Consider the following 19,181-nt stretch of genomic DNA (forward strand, 5'->3'; position numbering starts at 1 on the left):
AAGTCTTATTTTTCTTTTTTTGTTTTTTTTTTTTTACAAATTGGTAATTTTAATGTATACAAATAATAACATGATCACATCCTTCTGGACCCTGATAATTACAATATCTAATCACCATTTCTCTGCTGCACACTTTTTGATTTCATCTTAACCCTTAAGGTATTTAATTTTCTTTTTAATGGTTTATCATTATGCATTAATGTTAAGGAATAATGGGTTTCATTATGGCATTTTTTTCTTTTTTTTTCCATCTTTATTAAATTGGGTATTTCTTATTTACACCCCCCCCCCCACGGAGCTGAGTATCAAAGCCAGGGCATTGCTCTTGCTAGGCAAGCACACTACCACCTCACACAATAATAGTAGGAGACTTCAACACCCCACCTTAAATGCTCTAGAACAAAAAGAAGCAAATACACCCAGGAGGAGTAGAAGGCAGGAAATAATCAAACTCAGAGCTGAAATCAACCAAGTAGAAACGAAAAGGACCATAGAAAGAATCCACAGAACCAAAAGTTGGTTCTTTGAGAAAATCAACAAGATAGATAAACCCTTAGCCAGACTAATGAGAGGACACAGAGAGTGTGTCCAAATTAACAAAATCAGAAATGAAAAGGGAGACATAACTACAGATTCAGAGGAAATTCAAAAAATCATCAGATCTTACTATAAAAGCCTATATTCAACAAAACTTGAAAATCTGCAGAAAATGGACAATTTCATAGACAGATACCAGGTACTGAAGTTAAACCAGGAACAGATAAACCTGTTAAACAACCCCATAACTCCTAAGGAAATAGAAGCAATCACTAAAGGTCTCCCAACCAAAAAGAGCCCAGATCCAGACGGCTTTAGTGCAGAATTCTATCAGACCTTCATAGAAGGCCTCATACCAATATTGTCCAACCTATAACACAAATTGAAACAGATGAAGCACTACCGAATTCCTTCTATGAAGCCACAATTACTCTTATACCTAAACCACACAAAGACCCAACAAAGAAAGAGAACTTCAGACCAATTTCCCTTATGAATATCGACGCAAAAATACTCAATAAACTTCTGGCAAACCGAATCCAAGAGCACATCAAAACAATCATCCACCATGATCAAGCAGGCTTCATCCCAGGCATGCAGGGATGGTTTAATATACGGAAAACCATCCATATGATCCATTATATAAACAAACTGAAAGAACAAAACCAAATGATCATTTCATTAGATGCTGAGAAAGCATTTGACAAAATTCAACACCCCTTCATGATAAAAGTCCTGGAAAGAATAGGAATTCAAGGTCCATACCTAAACATAGTAAAAGCCATATACAGCAAACCAGTCGCTAACATAACACTAAATGGATAGAAACTTGAAGCAATCTCACTAAAATCAGGGACTACACAAGGCTGCCCACTCTCTCCCTACTTATTCAATACAGTTCTTGAAGTTCTAGCCAGAGCAATCAGACAACAAAAGGAAATCAAGGGGATTCAGATAGGTAAAGAAGTCAAAATATCACTATTTGCAGATGATGTGATAGTATATTTAAGTGATCCCAACAGTTCCACCAGAGAACTACTAAAGCTGATAAACAACTTCAGCAAAGTGGCTGGGTATAAAATTAACTCAAATAAATCTGCAGCTTTCCTCTACACAAAAGAGAAACAAGCCAAGAAAGAAAGTAGGGAAAGGACACCCTTCATAATAGACCCAAACAATATAAAGTACCTCGGTGTGACTTTAACCAAGCAAATAAGAGATCTGTACAATAAGAATTCCAAGCCTCTGAAGAAGGAAATTGAAGAAGACCTCAGAAGATGGAAAGATCTCCCATGCTCATGGATTGGCAGGATTAATATAGTAAAAATGGCCATTCTACCAAAAGCCATCTACAGATTCAATGCAATCCCCATCAAAATACCAATCCAATTCTTCAGAGACTTAGACAGAACAATTTGCAAATTCATCTGGAAAAACAAAAAACCCAGGATAGCTAAAACTATTCTCAACAATAAAAGGACTTCAGGGGGAATCACTATCCCTGAACTCAAGCAATATTACAGAGAAATAGTGATAAAAACTGCATGGTATTGGTACAGAGACAGACAGATAGACAAATGGAACAGAATTGAAGACCCAGAAATGAACCCACACACCTATGGTCACCTGATTTTTGACAAAGGAGCCAAAACCATTCAATGGAAAAAAGATAGCATTTTCAGCAAATGGTGCTGGTTCAACTAGAGGTCAACATGTAGAAGAATGCAAATCGATCCATGCTTATCACCCTGTACATAGCTTAAGTCCAAGTGGCTCAAGTACCTCCACATCAAACCAGACACACTCAAACTAATAGAAGAAAAACTAGGGAAGCATCTGGAACACATGGGCACTGGAGAAAATTTCCTGAACAAAACACCAATGGCTTATGCTCTAAGATCAAGAATCGACAAATGGGATCTCATAAAACTGCAAAGCTTCTGTAAGGCAAAGGACACTGTGTTTAGGACAAAACGGCAACCAACAGATTGGGAAAAGATCCTTACCAATCCTACAACAGATAGAGGCCTTATATCCAAAATATACAAAGAACTCAAGAAGTTAGACCGCAGGGAGACAAATAACCCTATTAAAAATGGGGTTCAGAACAAAAAAAAGAGTTCACAGCTGAGGAATGCTGAATGGCTGAGAAACACCTAAAGAAATGTTCAACATCTTTAGTCATAAGGGAAATGCAAATCAAAACAACCCTGAGATTTCACCTCACACCAGTGAGAATGGCTAAGATCAAAAACTCAGGTGACAACAAATGCTGGAGAGGATGTGGAGAAAGAGGAACACTCCTCCATTGTTGGTGGGATGGAAGACTGGTACAACCATTCTGGAAATCAGTCTGGAGGTTCCTCAGAAAATTGGACATTGAACTGCCTGAGGATCCAGCTATACCTCTCTTGGGCATATACCCACAAGATGCCCCAACATATAACAAAGACACATGCCCCACTATGTTCATAGCAGCCTTATTTATAATAGCCAGGAGCTGGAAAGAACCCAGATGCCCTTCAGCAGAGGAATGGATACAGAAAATGTGGTACATCTACACAGTGGAATATTATTCAGCTATCAAAAACAATGCCTTTATGAAATTCATAGACAAATGGTTGGAACTGGAAAATATCATCCTGAGTGAGGTAATCCAATCACAGAAAAACACACATGGTATGCACTCATTGATAAGTGGCTATTAGCCCAAATGCTTGAATTACCCTAGATGCAGAGAACACATGAAACTCGAGACGGATGATCAAAATATGAATGCTTCACTCCTTCTTTTAAACGGGAACAAGAATACCCTTAGCAGGGAATAGAGAGGCAAAGATTAAAACAGACACAGAAGGAACACCCATTCAGTGCCTGCCCCACATGTGGCCCATACATATACAGCCACCCAATTAGACTAGATGGATGAAGAAAATAAGTGCAGGCCGACAGGAGCCGGATATAGATCTCTCCTGAGAGACACAGCCAGAATACAGCAAATACAGAGGCGTATGCCAGCAGCAAACCACTGAACTGAGAATAGGACCCCCGTTGAAGGAATCAGAGAAAGGACCGGAAGAGCTTGAAGGGGCTCGAGACCCCTTATTAACAACAATGCCGAGCAACCAGAGCTTCCAGGGACTAAGCCACTACCTACACACTACACATGGACTGACCCTGGACTCTGACCTCATAGGTAGCAATGAATATCCTAGTAAGATCACCAGTGGAAGGGGAAGCCCTTGCTACTGCTAAGACTGAACCCCCAGTGAACGTGATTTTTGGGGGTAGGGCGGCAATGGGGGGAGGATGGGGAGGAGAACACCCATACAGAAGGGCAGGGGGAGGGATTAGGGGGATGTTTGCCCAGAAATCGGGAAAGGGAATAACATTCGAAATGTAAATAAGAAATACTCAAGTTAATAAAAAATAAAATAAAATAAAATAAAAGAAGTAACAAAAAAATCGATTTTATTTGCTATTAGAATTGTATTCAAGCTTGCTTCTTAAGACCATTTACTTGGAAAGTTGTTTTCCAGCCTTTTACTCTGAGGTAGTGTTTGTCTTTGTCTCTGAGCTGTGTTTCCTGTGGCAGCAGAATTCAGGGTCCTCATTGCGTATCCAGTTTGTTAATCTGTGTCTTTTTATTGGGGGAATTGAGTCCACTGATGTTGAGAGATATTAAGGAATAGTGATTATTGTTTCCTATTATCTTTGTATTTGGAGGTGATTTTATGTTTGTGTTCTTGTCTTTTCTTTGTTGCAAAACGATGAGTTTCTTGCTTTTTCTAGGGTGTAGCTTGCCTCCTTGTGTTGGGCTTTACCATTTATTATCCTTTGTAGTGCTGGATTTGTAGAAAGATATTGTGTAAGTATGGTTTTGTCATGGAATATCTTGGTTTCTCTATCTATGTTAATTGAATTTTGCAAGATACAGTAACCTGGGCTGGCATTTATGTTCTCTTAGGGTCTGTATGACATCTGTCCAGGATCTTCTGACTTTCATTGTCTCTGGTGAGAAATCTGGTGTAATTCTGATAGGTCTGGCTTTATATGTTACTTGACCTTTTTCCCTTACGGCTTTTAATATTTTTTCTTTGTTTTGTGCATTTGGTGTCTTGACTATTATGTAATGGGAGGAGTTTCTTTTCTGGTCCAGTCTATTTGGAGTTCTGTAGGCTTCCTGTATGTTTATGGGCATCACTTTCTTTAGGTTAGGGAAGTTTTCTTCTATGATTTTGTTGAAGATATTTACTGGACCTTTTAGTTGGGAGGCTTCACTCTCTTCTATACCTGTTACCCTTAGGTTTGATCTTCTCACTGTGTCCTGCATTTCCTGTATGTTTTGGGTCAGTAGCTTTTTCCATTTTACGTTATCTTTGACAGTTGTGTCAATGATTTCTATGGAATCTTCTTCTCCTGAGAGTGTCTCTTCTATCTCTTGTATTCTGTTGGTGATGCTTGTATCTACAGCTCCTTGTCTCTTCCTTTGGTTTCCTATATCCAGGGTTGTCTCCCTTTGTGCTTTCTTTATTGCTTCTATTTCCATTTTGAATTCCTTCACCTGTTTTATTCTGTTTTCCTGTAATTCTTTCAGGGATTTTTGTGTTTCCTCTCTAAGGGCTTCTACTTGTTTATTTGTATTTTCCTGCATTTCCCTAAGGGAGTTCTTTATGTCTTTCTTGAAGTCCTCCATCATCAAGATCAAATGTGATTTAAAATCTAGATCTTGCTTTTCTTGTGTGTTAGGATATTCAGTGTTTGCTTTGGTGGGAGAATTGGGCTCCAATGATGCCATGTAGTCTTGGTTTCTGTTGCTTGGGTGCCTGCACTTGCCTCTCACCATCTGGTTGTCTCTGGTGTTACCTTGTTCTGCTATTTCTGACAGTGGCTAGACCGTCCTATAGGCCTGTGTGTCAGGAATGCTGTAGACCTGTTTTCCTGTTTTCTTTCCGCCAGTTATGGAAACAGAGTGTTCTGCTTTCAGGCATGTAGTCATTCCTGTCTACTGGTTTTCAGCTTTTCTTGTGGGCCTGTGTCCTGAGTCTACCACACAGGTCACTTGGAGCAGAAATGTTGATCTTACCACTGGTCTAGAGCATGAAGTCGCTCGTCAGGGCTGGTTTCCAGCTCTCTGTGAGGGCAATAACCAGAAGGGCCTGCCCCTACTTCTCCGGGGTCCCTGTGCACAGGGGACCCAGATAGAGCTAGGCGTTTTCCTCTAGAGTCAGAAATGTGGGCAGAGATTAGTCTCCTCTGCCTTCCCAGGTGTGTCTCCCCCTCTGAAGGTCTAGCTCTCCCTTCCATGGGATTTGGGTGCAGGGAGCTGTTTGACTGGATCCCTTCAGATCCGGGCACAGTCTAGACCTTAGGGCTCCTGCAGCTTGAGTGCACTATCTTCCTGTTCCCAGAGGCCCTATACAATTAGTTTCCTCTTGGGCCAGGAATGTGGGCAAAGATGGGCAGTACTGGCGGTCTCTCCTGCCCTGCAGTCTCAGGAGTGCCCACACGTCTGGGCGATCAGATCACTCTCCCACGGGGTTTGGGAGCAGGGAGCTGTGGGCTGGGATCAGCGATATTCTGGCGCCAGCTCTCATTATGGCATTTTTCAAAGTGTATATAATGTATTTCAGCCATAGCCATACAGCCCTGTTACCCTTTCCTGTCCCCATCCCACTCCCATTAATTCCTTCTCCTTTTCTGTCAGTGTGTCCCCCCCACCCCATCCTGGTGTGTGTTTGTCTGTCTGTCTGTCTGTGTGTGTTTCTGTCTGTCTACCTGTGTTTGTGTTTGTGTGTGTGTGTGTCTATGTCTGTGTCTGTGTCTGTGTATACCTGTCTGTGTGTATGTGTGTTTGTCTCTGTGTGTCCGTGTCTTTGTGTCTGTCTGTGTATGTGTATGTGTGTTTGTCTGTCTGTCTGTGTCTCTATGTATGTGTCTATGTCTGTGTTTTTGTGTGTGTGTATCTCTCTGTGTGTGTGTGTGTGTGTGTGTGTGTGTGTGTGTGTATCAGTGAGTTTATTATGGCTCTTTAGAGGCACATGAGTGGAATGTCCCTTCATCCTTGGTGATGGGGTATGGTAGTTTCTGTAGGTCCTTTTAAGACTGAGCCATCACATATTCTCAACACTGTGACCACCTGTGGGTCTCTGCACTAACCACTGTACACTGCAGAAAAACATTTCTCTGGCTAAAGTTGATAGCAACAGAGATATAAACAAATACTTAGAGGGCAGTCTATAACCATGACCATTTAACAAAACAACAGCATGTAAAGAAATTGTAATTCAGACTATGGCAGCTCTACCAAGAGATCATATCCAAAGACCCTTCTAACTCTATGTGGTCTGTTTGGAATACAGACATGCCTTTAATCTCAGGAGATAGAAGCAAGCAAATCCCTGAGTTCAAAACCAGCCTGGTACAGAGCAAGTTTCAGGGAAAAAGAAAAAAGAAAAAAAAACCTTAAATCCAGTCCTTTAATCCTAGCACTCAGGAGAGAGATACCTGAGTATCTCTGAGTTCTAGTCAGTTCTGTTCTGTCAGTTCATGGAATTCAGAGGCAGTTTTACTGGGAGTGTTTTACAGAGAGAGGTTAAAGAGAGAACAAATAGATGCAGGTGAAGATAGAACGAGCCAGAGAATGCGAAGGAGCTAGAAGTTTAGAGCAAATTGCTAGAATTTGTTTGAAGCCAAGCAGAGCAATTCTGTGAGAAGTGGAAAGAAGTCAATTTGGATCAGTCAGCTTGGAGAGGAGTTTGAGACAGAACAGCTGAGTTGAGCCAGCCAGCCAGTTCTCAGAAAGAACTAGAAACGGTGAACTCATTCAGCAGTAAGTTTCAGAGGCTGAAAATATTCTAGACCCAGAGAAGATTGTACAGAGCTAGAAACTTCCAGGACAAGGCCTAGGTTAGCCGATACACACATACACAAATAAATAAATGTAATTTTTAAAATGCAAAGAAACGCATTTCAGATAAAACACATGTGATGATAGGGCTCGATTTGGGGGAAGAGAAAACCAGCTGGAAAGGGGCGGGGCACAGAGTCGAGGTGGAGGAGGAGACTGAATGCAAAAGGTGAATGACCTGTGTAGGTGGCGCTTGCCTAAAACTCCAGCAGAGGCAGGCAGAGTTCCAGGCTCACCTGTTCTACAGGATGAGTTCAGGACAGTCAGAGTTATGCAAAGAAACCATGTCTCACAAAAACAAACAACAAAAAAGCCATGCTGAAATCCATGACTTTATGTGTTAACCTTAAAATGTAATTTTAAAAGAATGAAAAGTAAAAGAACTATATGACAGAGAAATGATGGCACATGTGTAGAAAATGGTTTTACTTCATGTCCTACAGACAAATATTTTCCTGTCCTGCAGACCCCTCCCTCCCAGTCTCCTACTATTGGGGTTTCTTGTCCACTCCTGTCTCTTTCAAGTGCTTAGAATTCTTTTTTCCCCTTCTCTAAACCACCCTGTAAGCGCTGCACCTCCACACTCCACCATCACTACCATCAGACTTGTCCATTGCAACAACCAAGCTGATGGAGGCCACTGCCCAAGGTTGGCCTTTGTGCAGACAGAGACTCTGTCTGCTGCCTCTGCTGGCTGTGACCAGTGACACTGGCTGCAACCTCTGCTCACACCTCTCTGAGCAGATATCTATCTTGTCCTGATCTCGTGTTCCCCACCGCTCCCTCCCTTGTTCTCCATCAGTGGTTTTATCAGTGCTTCCGCTGCGAAGATAAATTCACTAGGCAAGAAGAGTGAGCATTCTCTCTCCAATCATTCAGTCTTCTTCAATGGGAAATTGGATGCTTCCTCTACACAGACCCTCTCCTGAGCTGTCTGTTGGGATTCACAAAGGAAACGTTCTTCCTCTGGCATGTGCTTTTAATCTCCTTTGGACTGAATTTTTCACCTCCAGTCCTAGTTCGTCTTGGTCTTAGACAAGTTTGACCTCACCTGTGACTGCTTAAATATTATCTCTGTCTTTCCTGCCTCGAGCTCTTTCATGAGTCCTCTCTGCTGCCTTACCCCCCTTTCATTTGCCAGGTCACCAAAACACACATCTGTCAGCATCAAACCAATAAAGAGTATTGAACAACCAACGGCTTCCCCAGTGTTACATCCATTGAGTTCTCCTCATCAATCTACTTTACAGCTCAGTAACATTTCATGGGAATGGTTTTCCCATGTGCTCTGAAAACTGCTCCTCCTATGACTTCCTAGGCTTGACTGAACACTCGCATTCAGCGCGAGAGCAAAAGCCTTCTCCATCCTCTTGACTTCTGTCTCCATGTCAGTACTAACATAGAAACACAAACTATCATCATCAAAGCTTTGCTTCAGAGAGATGATTGCCAGCACAAGACTCTCGTTTTAGTCAGGGTTCTCTGGAGTCACAGAACCTATGGAATGCGTGTGTAGGTGTGTATTTCCATTATATTCAATTACATGTCAGCCATTATGCTGTGTGTGTGTTGTGTGTGTGTGTGTGTGTATGCTGCAATCCAGAAGAAGCAGGCTTCAGTGTCAGTGAAGGAATGGATGTGTTAGCAAGGTGAGTGCAAGCAGGAAAAGAGCAAAATTTTCCTTCTTCCGTGTCCCTATATAACTTTTCATCAGAGAGTGTGGCCAAGATTAAAAGTGTCATCCACCTCAAGATCCAGATCACAGGTGTATCTTCCAACCTCAAAGGTCCAGACTAGAAGTGGATTTACTCACCTCAGACTAAGTAGAAAATCTCTCACAAGTGAGCCCTCCATCTCTGGGTCTTAGCTCATTCATTCCAGATACAGTCAAATTGACAATCAGATGAGCGTGAGGAGTCTGTGGCTTTCATTACCCTTGCCTTGTGAGGGTATAAATGGGTGGTTTGATTTACAGCCCTAGGAAGTTTACATTGATAGTAACATTGGAAGATTCTAACAAATCTTCAAGTACACAGTCTCTGATATATTTCTATGGAAAAATTAAAGGATATCTAGCTAAAATCTACAGGAAAGAGTATAGGGCCTAAAACAGCGAAGACATTTTTTTCTTTATTAACTTGAGTATTTCTTATTTACATTTCGATTGTTATTCCCTTTCCCGGTTTCCAGGCCAACATCCCCCTAATCCCTCCCCCTCTCCTTCTACTTGGGTGTTCCCCTCCCCATCCTCCACCCATTAATGCCATCCCCACAACAATCACATTCACTGGGGGTTCAGTCTAGGTAGGACCAAGGGCTTTCCCTTCAACTCCTGCTCTTACTAGGCTATTCATTGCTACCTATGAGGTTGGAGCCCAGAGTCAGTCCATGTATAGTCTTTGAGTAGTGGCTTAGACCCTGGAAGCTCTGGTTGTTGGCATTGTTGTTCATATGGGGTCTCAAGCCCCTTCAAGCTCTTCCAGTTCTTTCTCTGATTCCTTCAACGTGAGTCCTGTTCTCAGTTCAGTGGTTTGCTGCTGTCATTTGCCTCTGTATTTGCTGTATTCTGGGTGTGTCTCTCAGGAGAGATCTACATCTGGTTCCTGTCGGCCTGCACTTCTTTGCTTCATCCATCTTGTCTAATTAGGTGGCTGTATATATATGGGCCACATGTGGGGCAGGCTCTGAATGGGTGTTCCTTCTGCCTCTCTTTTAATCTTTGTCTCCCTATTCCCTGCCAAGGGTATTCTTGTTCCCCTTTTAAAGAAGGAGTAAACCATTGCCATTTTGATCATCTGTCTTGAGTTTCATGTGCTCTGTGCATCTAGGGCAATTCAAGCATTTGGGCTAATAGCCACTTATCAATGAGTGCATACCATGTGTGTTTTTCTGTGATTGGGTTAGCTCACTCAGGATGATATTTTCCAGTTCCATCCATTTGCCTATGAATTTCATAAAATCATTGTTTTTGATAGCTGAGTAGTATTCCATTGTGTAGATGTACAACATTTTCTGTATCCATTCCTCTCTTGAAGGGCATCTGGGTTCTTTCCAGCTCCTGGCTATTATAAATAAGGCTGCTATGAACATAGTGGGGCATGTGTCTTTGTTATATGTTGGGGCATCTTTTGCGTATATGTCCAAGAGAGGTATAGCTGGATCCTCAGGTAGGTCAATGTCCAATTTTCTGCGGAACCTCCAAACTGATTTCCAGAATGGTTGTACCAGTCTGCAATCCCACCAACAATGGAGGAGTGTTCCTCTTTCTCCACATCCTTGCCATGATCTGCTGTCACCTGAGTTTTTGAACTTAGCCATTCTCACTGGTGTGAGGTGGAATCTCATGGTTGTTTTGATTTGCATTTCCCTTATGACTAAAGATGTTGAACATTTCTTTAGGTGTTTCTCAGCCATTCGGCATTGCTCAGCTGTGAATTCTTTGCTTAACTCTGAACCCCATTTTTAATAGGGCTATTTGTCTCCTTGGAGTCTAACTTCATGAGTTCTTTGTATATTTTGGATATAAGCCCTCTATCTGTTGTAGGATTGGTAAAGATGTTTTCCCAATCTGTTGGTTGCCATTTTGTCCTAACCACAGTGTACTTTGCCTTACAGAAGCTTTGCACTTTTATGAGATCCCATGTGTCGATTCTTGATCTTAGAGCATAAGCCATTGGTGTTTTGTTCAGGAAATTTTTTCCAGTGCCCATGTATTCAAGATGCTTCCCTAGTTTTTCTTCTGTTAGTTTCAGTGTATCTGGTTTGATGTGAAGGTCCTTGATCCACTTGGACTTAAGCTCTGTACAGGGTGATAAACATGGATTGATCTGCATTCTTCTACATGTTGACCTCTAGTTGAACCAGCACCATTTGCTGAAAATGCATCTTTTTTCCATTGGATGGTTTTGGCTCCTTTGTCAAAAATCAAGTGACCATAGGTGTTTTGGTTAATTGCTGGGTCTTCAATTCTATTCCACTGGTCAATCTGTCTGTCTCTGTACCAATACCATGCAGTTTTTATCACTATTGCTCTGTAATACTGCTTGAGTTCAGAGATAGTGATTCCCCTAGAAGTCCTTTTATTGTTGAGGATAGATTTAGCAATCCTGAGATTTTTGTTATTCCAGATGAATTTGCAAATTGTTCTGTCTAAGTCTCTGAAGAATTGGATTGGTATTTTGATGGGGATTGCATTAAATCTGTAGATTGATTTTGGTAAAATGGGCATTTTTACTATATTAATCCTGCCAATCCATGAGCATGGGAGATCTTTCCATCTTCTGAAATCTTCTTCAATTTTTTTCTTCAGAGGCTTGAAGTTCTTATTGTACAAATCTCTTACTAGCTTGGTTAAAGTTACACGGAGGTATTTTATATTACTTGGGACTATAATGAAGGGTGTCATTTCCCTAATTTCTTTCTCAGCTTGTTTCTCTTTTGTGTAGAGGAAGGCTATGATTTATTTGAGTTAATGTTAAACCCACCCACTTTGCTGAAGTTGTTTATCAGCTTTAGTAGTTCTCTGGTGGAACTTTTGGGATCACTTAAAAATACTATCACATCATCTGCAAATAGTGATATTTTGACTTCTTCTTTTCCGATCTGTATCCCCTTGATTTCCTTTTGTTGTCTGATTGCTCTGGCTAGAACTTCAAGAACTATACTGATTAAGTAGGGAGAGAGTGGGCAGCATTGTCCCTAATTTTAGTGGGATTGCTTCAAGTTTCTATCCATTTAGCTTAATGTTAGCAACTAGGTTGCTGTACATGGCTTTAACTATGCTGAGGTATGGGCCTTGAATCCTATTCTTTCCAGGACTTTTATCATGAAGGTGTGTTGAATTTTGTCAAATGCTTTCTCAGCATCTAATGAAATGATCATGTGGTTTTGTTCTTCCAGTTTGTTTATATAATGGATCATGTTGATGGTTTTCCATATATTAAACCATCCCTGCATGCCTGGGATGAAGCCTGCTTGATCATGGTGGATGATTGTTTTGATGTGCTTTTGGATTCAGTTTGCCAGAATTTTATTGAGTATTTTTGCGTCAATATTCATAAGGGAAATTTGTCTGAAGTTCTCTTTCTTTGTTGGGTCTTTGTGTGGTTTAGGTATAAGAGTAATTGTGGCTTCATAGAAGGAATTTGGTAGTGTTCCATCTGTTTCAATTTTGTGGAATAGTTTGGATAGTATTGGTATGAGGTCTTCTATGAAGGTCTGATAGAATTCTGCACTAAACCTGTCTGGACCTGGGCTCTTTCTTTGGGAGACCTTTAATGATTGCTTCTATTTCTTTAGGAGTTATGCGGTTGTGTAAATGGTTTATCTGGTCCTTATTTAACATTGGTACCTGGTATCTGTCTAGGAAATTGTCCATTTCCTGCAGATTTTCAAGTTTTGTTGAATATAGGCTTCTGTAGTAGGATCTGATGATTTTTTGAATTTCCTCTGATTCTGTAGTTATGTCTCCCTTTTCATTTCTGACTTTGTTAATTTGGACACACTCTCTGTGTCCTCTCGTTAATCTGGCTAAGGATTTATCTATCTTGTTGATTTTCTCAAAGAACGAACTTTTGGTTCTGTTGATTCTTTCTATGGTCCTTTTTGTTTCTACTTGGTTGATTTCAGCTCTGAGTTTGATTATTTCCTGCCTTCTACTCCTCCTGGGTGTATTTGCTTCTTTTTGTTCTAGAGCTTTTAAGTGTGCTGTCAAGCTCATGACAAATGCTCTCTCCTGTTTCTTTCTGGAGGCACTCAGAGCTATGAGTTTTCCTCTTAGCACAGCTTTCATTGTGTCCCATAAGTTTGGGTACGTTGTACCTTCATTTTCATTAAATTCTAAAAAGTCTTTAATTTCTTTCTTTATTTCCTCCTTGACCAGGTTATCATTGAGTAGAGCATTGTTCAACTTCTATGTATTTGTAGGCGTTCTTCCCTTATTGTTATTGAAGACCAGCTTTAGCCTGTGGTGGGCTAATAGGATGCATGGGATTATTTCTATCATTCTGTTTCTGTTGAGGCCTGTTTTATAACCAATTACATAGTCAGTTTTGGAGAAAGTACCATGAGGTGCTGAGAAGAATGTATATCCTTTTGCTTTAGGATAGAATGTTCTATAAATATCTGTTAAGTCCATTTGGTTCATGACTTCTCTTAGTTTGTCTACATCTCTGTTTAATTTCTGTTTCCATGACCTGTCCATTGATGAGAGTGGGGGGTTGAAATCTCCTACTATTATTGTGTGAGGTGCAGTGTGTGTTTTGAGCGTTGGTAAGGTTTCTTTTATGTATGTAGGTGCCCTTGTATTTGGAGCATAGATATTTAGGATTGAGAGTTCATCTTGGTGGATTTTTCCTTTGATGAATATGAAGTGTCCTTTCTTATCTTTTTTGATGACTTTGGTTGAAAATCGATTTTATTCGATATTATAATGGCCACTCCAGCTTGCTTCTTCAGACCATTTGCTTGGAAAGTTGTTCTCCAGCCTTTCACTCTGGGGTAGTGTCTGTCTTTGTCTCTGAGGTGTGTTTCCTGTAGGCAGCAAAATACAAGGTCCTCGTTGCATATCCAGTTTGTTAATCTATGTCTTTTTATTGGGGAGTTGAGACCATTGATGTTGAGAGATATTAAGGAATAGTGATTGTTGCTTCGTGTTATATTCATATTTGGATGTGAGATTATGTTTGTGTGCTTTTCTTCTCTTTGTTTTCTTGCCAAGACGATTATTTTCTTGCTTTTTCTAGAGTGTACCTTGCCTCCTTTTGTTGGGCTTTACGATTTATTATCCTTTGTAGTGCTGGATTTGTAGAAAGATATTGTGTAAATTTGGTTTTGTCATGGAATATCTTGGTTTCTTCATCTATGTTAATTGAGAGTTTTGCAGGATACAGTAACCTGGGCTGGCATTTATGTTCTCTCTGGGTCTGTATGACATCTGTCTAGGATCATCTGGTTTTCATAGTCTCTGGCGAGAAGTCTGGTGTGATTCTGATAGGTCTGCCTTTATATCTTACTTGATTTTTTTCCGTTACTGCTTTTAATATTCTTTCTTTATTTTGTGCATTCGGTGTTTTGACTATTATGTGACAGGAGGACTTTCTTTTCTGGTCCAATCTATTTGGAGTTCTGTAGGCTTCTTGTATGTTTATGGGCATCTCTTTCTTTAGATTAGGGAAGTTTTCTTCTATGATTTTGTTGAAGATATTTACTGGTCCTTTGAGCTGGGAGTCTTCACTCTCTTCTATACCTATTATCCGTAGGTTTGATCTTCTCATTGAGTCCTGGATTTCCTGTATGTTTTGGAACAGTAGCTTTTTCCGCTTTACATTATCTTTGACAGTTGTGTCGATGATTTCTATGGAATCTTCTGCTCCTGAGATTCTTTCTTCTATCTCTTGTATTCTGTTGGTGATGCTTGTATCTATGGCTCCTTGTCTCTTCCTTTGGTTTTCTATATCCAGGGTTGTTTCCCTGTGTTCTTTCTTGATTGCTTCTATTTCCATTTTTAATTCCTTCTACTGTTTGATTGGGTTTTCCTGGAATTCTTTCAGGGATTTTTGTGATTCCTCTCTATAGGCTTCGACTTGTTTATTTAGATTTTCCTGCGTTTCTCTAAGGGAGTTCTTTATGTCTTTCTTGAAGTCCTCCAGCATTATGATCAAATATGATTTTAAATCTAGATCTTGCTTTTCTGGTGTGTTTGGATATTGAGTGTTTGCTTTGGTGGGAGAATTGGGCTCTGATGATGCCATGTAGTCTTGGTTTCTGTTGCTTAGGTTCCTGTGCTTGCCTCTTGCCATCAGATTATCTCAGGTGTTACTTTGTCCTGCTATTTCTGACAGTGGCTAGACCGTCCTATAGGCCTGTGTGTCAGGAATGCTGTAGACCTGTTTTCCTGTTTTCTTTCAGCCAGTTATGGGAACAGAGTGTTCTGCTTTTGGTTGTGTAGTTTTTCCTTTCTACTGGTCTTCAGCTGTTCTTGTTGGCCTGTGTCCTGAGTTCACCAGGCATGTTGTTTGGAGCAGAAAAGTTGGTCTTACCTGTGGTCTCGTGGCTCAAGTTTGCTCATGAGGTGTTTCTTTTGAGCTCTCTGTGAGGGCGGCAACCAGGAGGGCCTGCGCTGCCTTTTCCGGGAACCACTGTTCACCGGGGTCCCAGATGGTGTTAGGTGTTTTCCTCTAGAGTCAGAAATGTGGGCAGAGTGTAGTCTCCTCTGGCTTCTCAGGCATGTCTGCCTGTCTGAAGGTTTAGCTCTCCCTCCCACGCGATGTAGGTGCAAAGAACTGTTGATCCGGTCCCTTCAGGTCCCTACAGTGTCTGGAGCGCAGGGGACCTGCAGCTCCAGTGTCCCTATCTTCTGGTTCCCAGAGGCTATATACAGTTTCCTCTTGGGCCAGGGATGTGGGCAGGGGTGGGCAGTATTGGTGGTCTCTTCTGCTCTGCAGTCTCAGGAGTGCCCACCTTTCTCCGACATTTTTATTTTTAAAGAAAGTGATAGAGGACCTGATTTGCTGAAACTATTACAAATAATGTTTTTTAAAACCATAAATATCTGATACAAAACAGAAATGCAGACACTGACATTTTTTTTTCACTAATTTTGAATGGAGGCACTAAGGAAAGTCACCAAAAAAGAGTAGCTACTTCAAACTGTGCTGAGGGCTGAGGAGATGGGCATTGGTAAAAGGTCTGATGTAGAAGCATGTGGACCTGAGTTCATTCCTAGAACCCATGGGGAAAGTCATCAGAGTTGAGTGCCTGCAGCTCCAGCAATGGAGGGAGGTAGGCAGAGACAGGAAAATCCTTGAATCTCACTGGCCAGGCAGATTGATGAACCTCACATTCAAGAAAGACCCCGTCTTGGAAAGAAAGCTGGAGAACAGTCAAGAAAAGAAGCCTGATGCCTACCTCTGGACTAAACACACTTGTACACATATGTACATATGCAATCACATCTACACTAACAAGTAGATATGTCATAAGCACAGGACAACACATACAAAATAACGTGTTATTGAGTGATGTGCCATCTACAAGAAAACAAGTTAATTTCAACATATTCTTAAAGAATTTATTTTAATGTATCTGCCTACACTGAAGCAAAAACAGATCACAAATGCAAAACCTAAAACTATTTTTAAAAGTTAGAAGAAAGCATAAGGTGACCTTTGTGATATTAGACCAGGAGCAGACTATAGACACTATAAGAAAAGTACAAGCTACAGTACAAAAGGCCGAGAACAGGACAAAGAGTGTCTCTCTCAAAAGCAAACTTTCGCACACAATGTTTCTGTGATTTAAGTTCAGAAATCCTATAAACTATGCCAAAAAATGGATCATGCAGAAGATTCTTCAGAGACACTAGCTGCATGTTCTCTGATTTGAGTCTGAGATTATCTACCCAGAAACAACAGTTACAGGTTGATGTTCCAATCCCACTAGGCAGTTCCCAGTACTAGATGCCTGTTGACAGTTACAAGCAGATTGTGACCTAAACTTCTGATTAACTGACTTTAATTCAGAGTCCCAGAATCCCCACCTCAGGTTCATATCATTGGCTAATGGCCTACAGAACTTGGGCAATCACTTACACTCTCTCTCTCTCTCTCTCTCTCTCTCTCTCTCTCTCTCTCTCTCTGTGTGTGTGTGTGTGTGTGTGTGTGTGTGTGTGTGTATTCATTGGTTAAAAAAGGATACAGATGAATAGTCAGAGGGGAAAGGTACATAAAACAAGTCACATGGTCCTCTCCTCTTCCATTCCTGTCTCCTCCTCTTCCTTCAAACTTTTCTCCTGCCCATCCTTCCTTCTTGTCCAATGACAGGCCTCCTTTTATCTTGTACCTGCCTCATCTGTGACATCATCTCACACTCAAACACAGACATACACACACACACACAACAGACACACACACATACACACAGACACATACACACATACTCAGACACACATACTCAGACACAGACAGACAGACAGACAGACACATATACACACATAGACACACACAGACACACCCATACACACAGACACACACAGACAGCCGTACATAGACTCAGACACACACACAAACACAGACACACAGACACAAACACAGACACACCCACACACACAAACAGACAGACCGACAGAATGGGATGGGGTGGGAGGAGGACACACTGACAGGAAAGGAGAAGGGATTAATGAGAGTGGGATGGGGACAGGAAAGGGTAACAGGGCTGTTTGGCTATGGCTGAAATACATTATATATACTTATAAAAATGCCATAATGAAACCCATTATTCCTTAACATTAATGCGTAATAATAAACCATCAAAAAAGAAAAGAGAAGGCATTAAAAGTTAAGATAAGATGGAAAAGAGTGCAACAGAGAAATGATGGTTAGATATTATAATTATCAGGGTCCAGAAGGATGCGGAGGACTTCCTGAACATATTGTTATTTATATATATATTAAAACTACCAATTTAAAAAAAAGACTTGTTGGCTTATGACTAAAAGCATGTTAAAGTGTACTCCTACTCTCAAAAAATACCAGCAGCAATCTCAAACACCTGTTCACCATGTTTGAAAATACCAAACAAACACTCGAAATGTATATAAGAAATACTCAAGTTAATAAAAAAAAAAAAGAAAGAAAGAAAATAGCAAACAGGCACCCGCCGATAGGGCAATATGATGGAAAAGTACCACGGAAAGATTGTCTGCTTTTTCCAAGGGATGAAGCAGGTGTGTTGATGCATGTGGACATAAGTCACTGGAAGTGAGCCCTGAAACCTTACCACAGAGACAGTGATATGTGGTCAAATTTTCGAGACTAGGATATTCAGTAGTGAGAGTCTCAGCACATATCACCTATCCGAGGCCAAGGTCAAAGGAGGGAATTCTCTTCACTGAAGGGACGAAGATGAAAGAGAGAGCATCTCAGATTGGCACAGGAGCCTGGATGTTCCAGCCATCCAGCCTAAATAAAGGGACACAGACTCCGCAGGAGGCTGGTAGCCTCAGAGACAGATTTCCTTCTGGGCCCTCACAGCTCTAGTGTCAGATACTAGACAGGGTACGATCCTCTTTGGGTATTGATGGACAACCACTGCGGCTTCATGAGTTAATCTTGGACTGTGAGGTGACTTTGACAAAAGTCTTCAGAGGGTTTGTTGGCATCTAGAGCTGAGGATTTGGCTCCTGGGAACCGGTGGGGAGTGAGCTCGCCCTCTGGTGGGAGTGGAAGGCGTGACATGGAGATAGGATTTAGCACACTTGCCTGTGGTTTTATGGGGCAATACTGAAGAGAATCCTGCCCTCCTGCCAGCACAGACCTTTGGGATTCACCTGCTTTTTCAGTGGCATTGAGAAGATCCCTGTCCCACCCGCTTTGGTAAGAATCTCTGGAGGATTATGTGCCTGGATTGGCCCACTCTCTGCTCTCTTGTTCAGGTCAGAACCCTGGCGGGAGAAAACGTCATTTAGATGCTGCCTGGTCACTTCTATAGTACCCGGTGGGCTCCACAGCCAGAAGAACTTGGTGTGCAAAGGTCATGAATGACTCATTGCCTTGGAGGCACAAAACCCAGATGACCCAGAGCAAAGTTTCGATTACTAGAGCCCGAAATCACATACCTTCCGTCTTTATGGTGAAACTTCTTATTTGTCAGGTCTCAGGCAGCTCATTGAAGCAGAACCGAGCTCAAAGTGGACTACAGAAGGACTTTTCATGGATAGATCAAAGCCAGCACTCTC

The sequence above is a fragment of the Rattus norvegicus genome, chromosome 4, assembly GCF_036323735.1.
Source record: "Rattus norvegicus strain BN/NHsdMcwi chromosome 4, GRCr8, whole genome shotgun sequence".
NCBI lineage: Eukaryota > Metazoa > Chordata > Mammalia > Rodentia > Muridae > Rattus > Rattus norvegicus.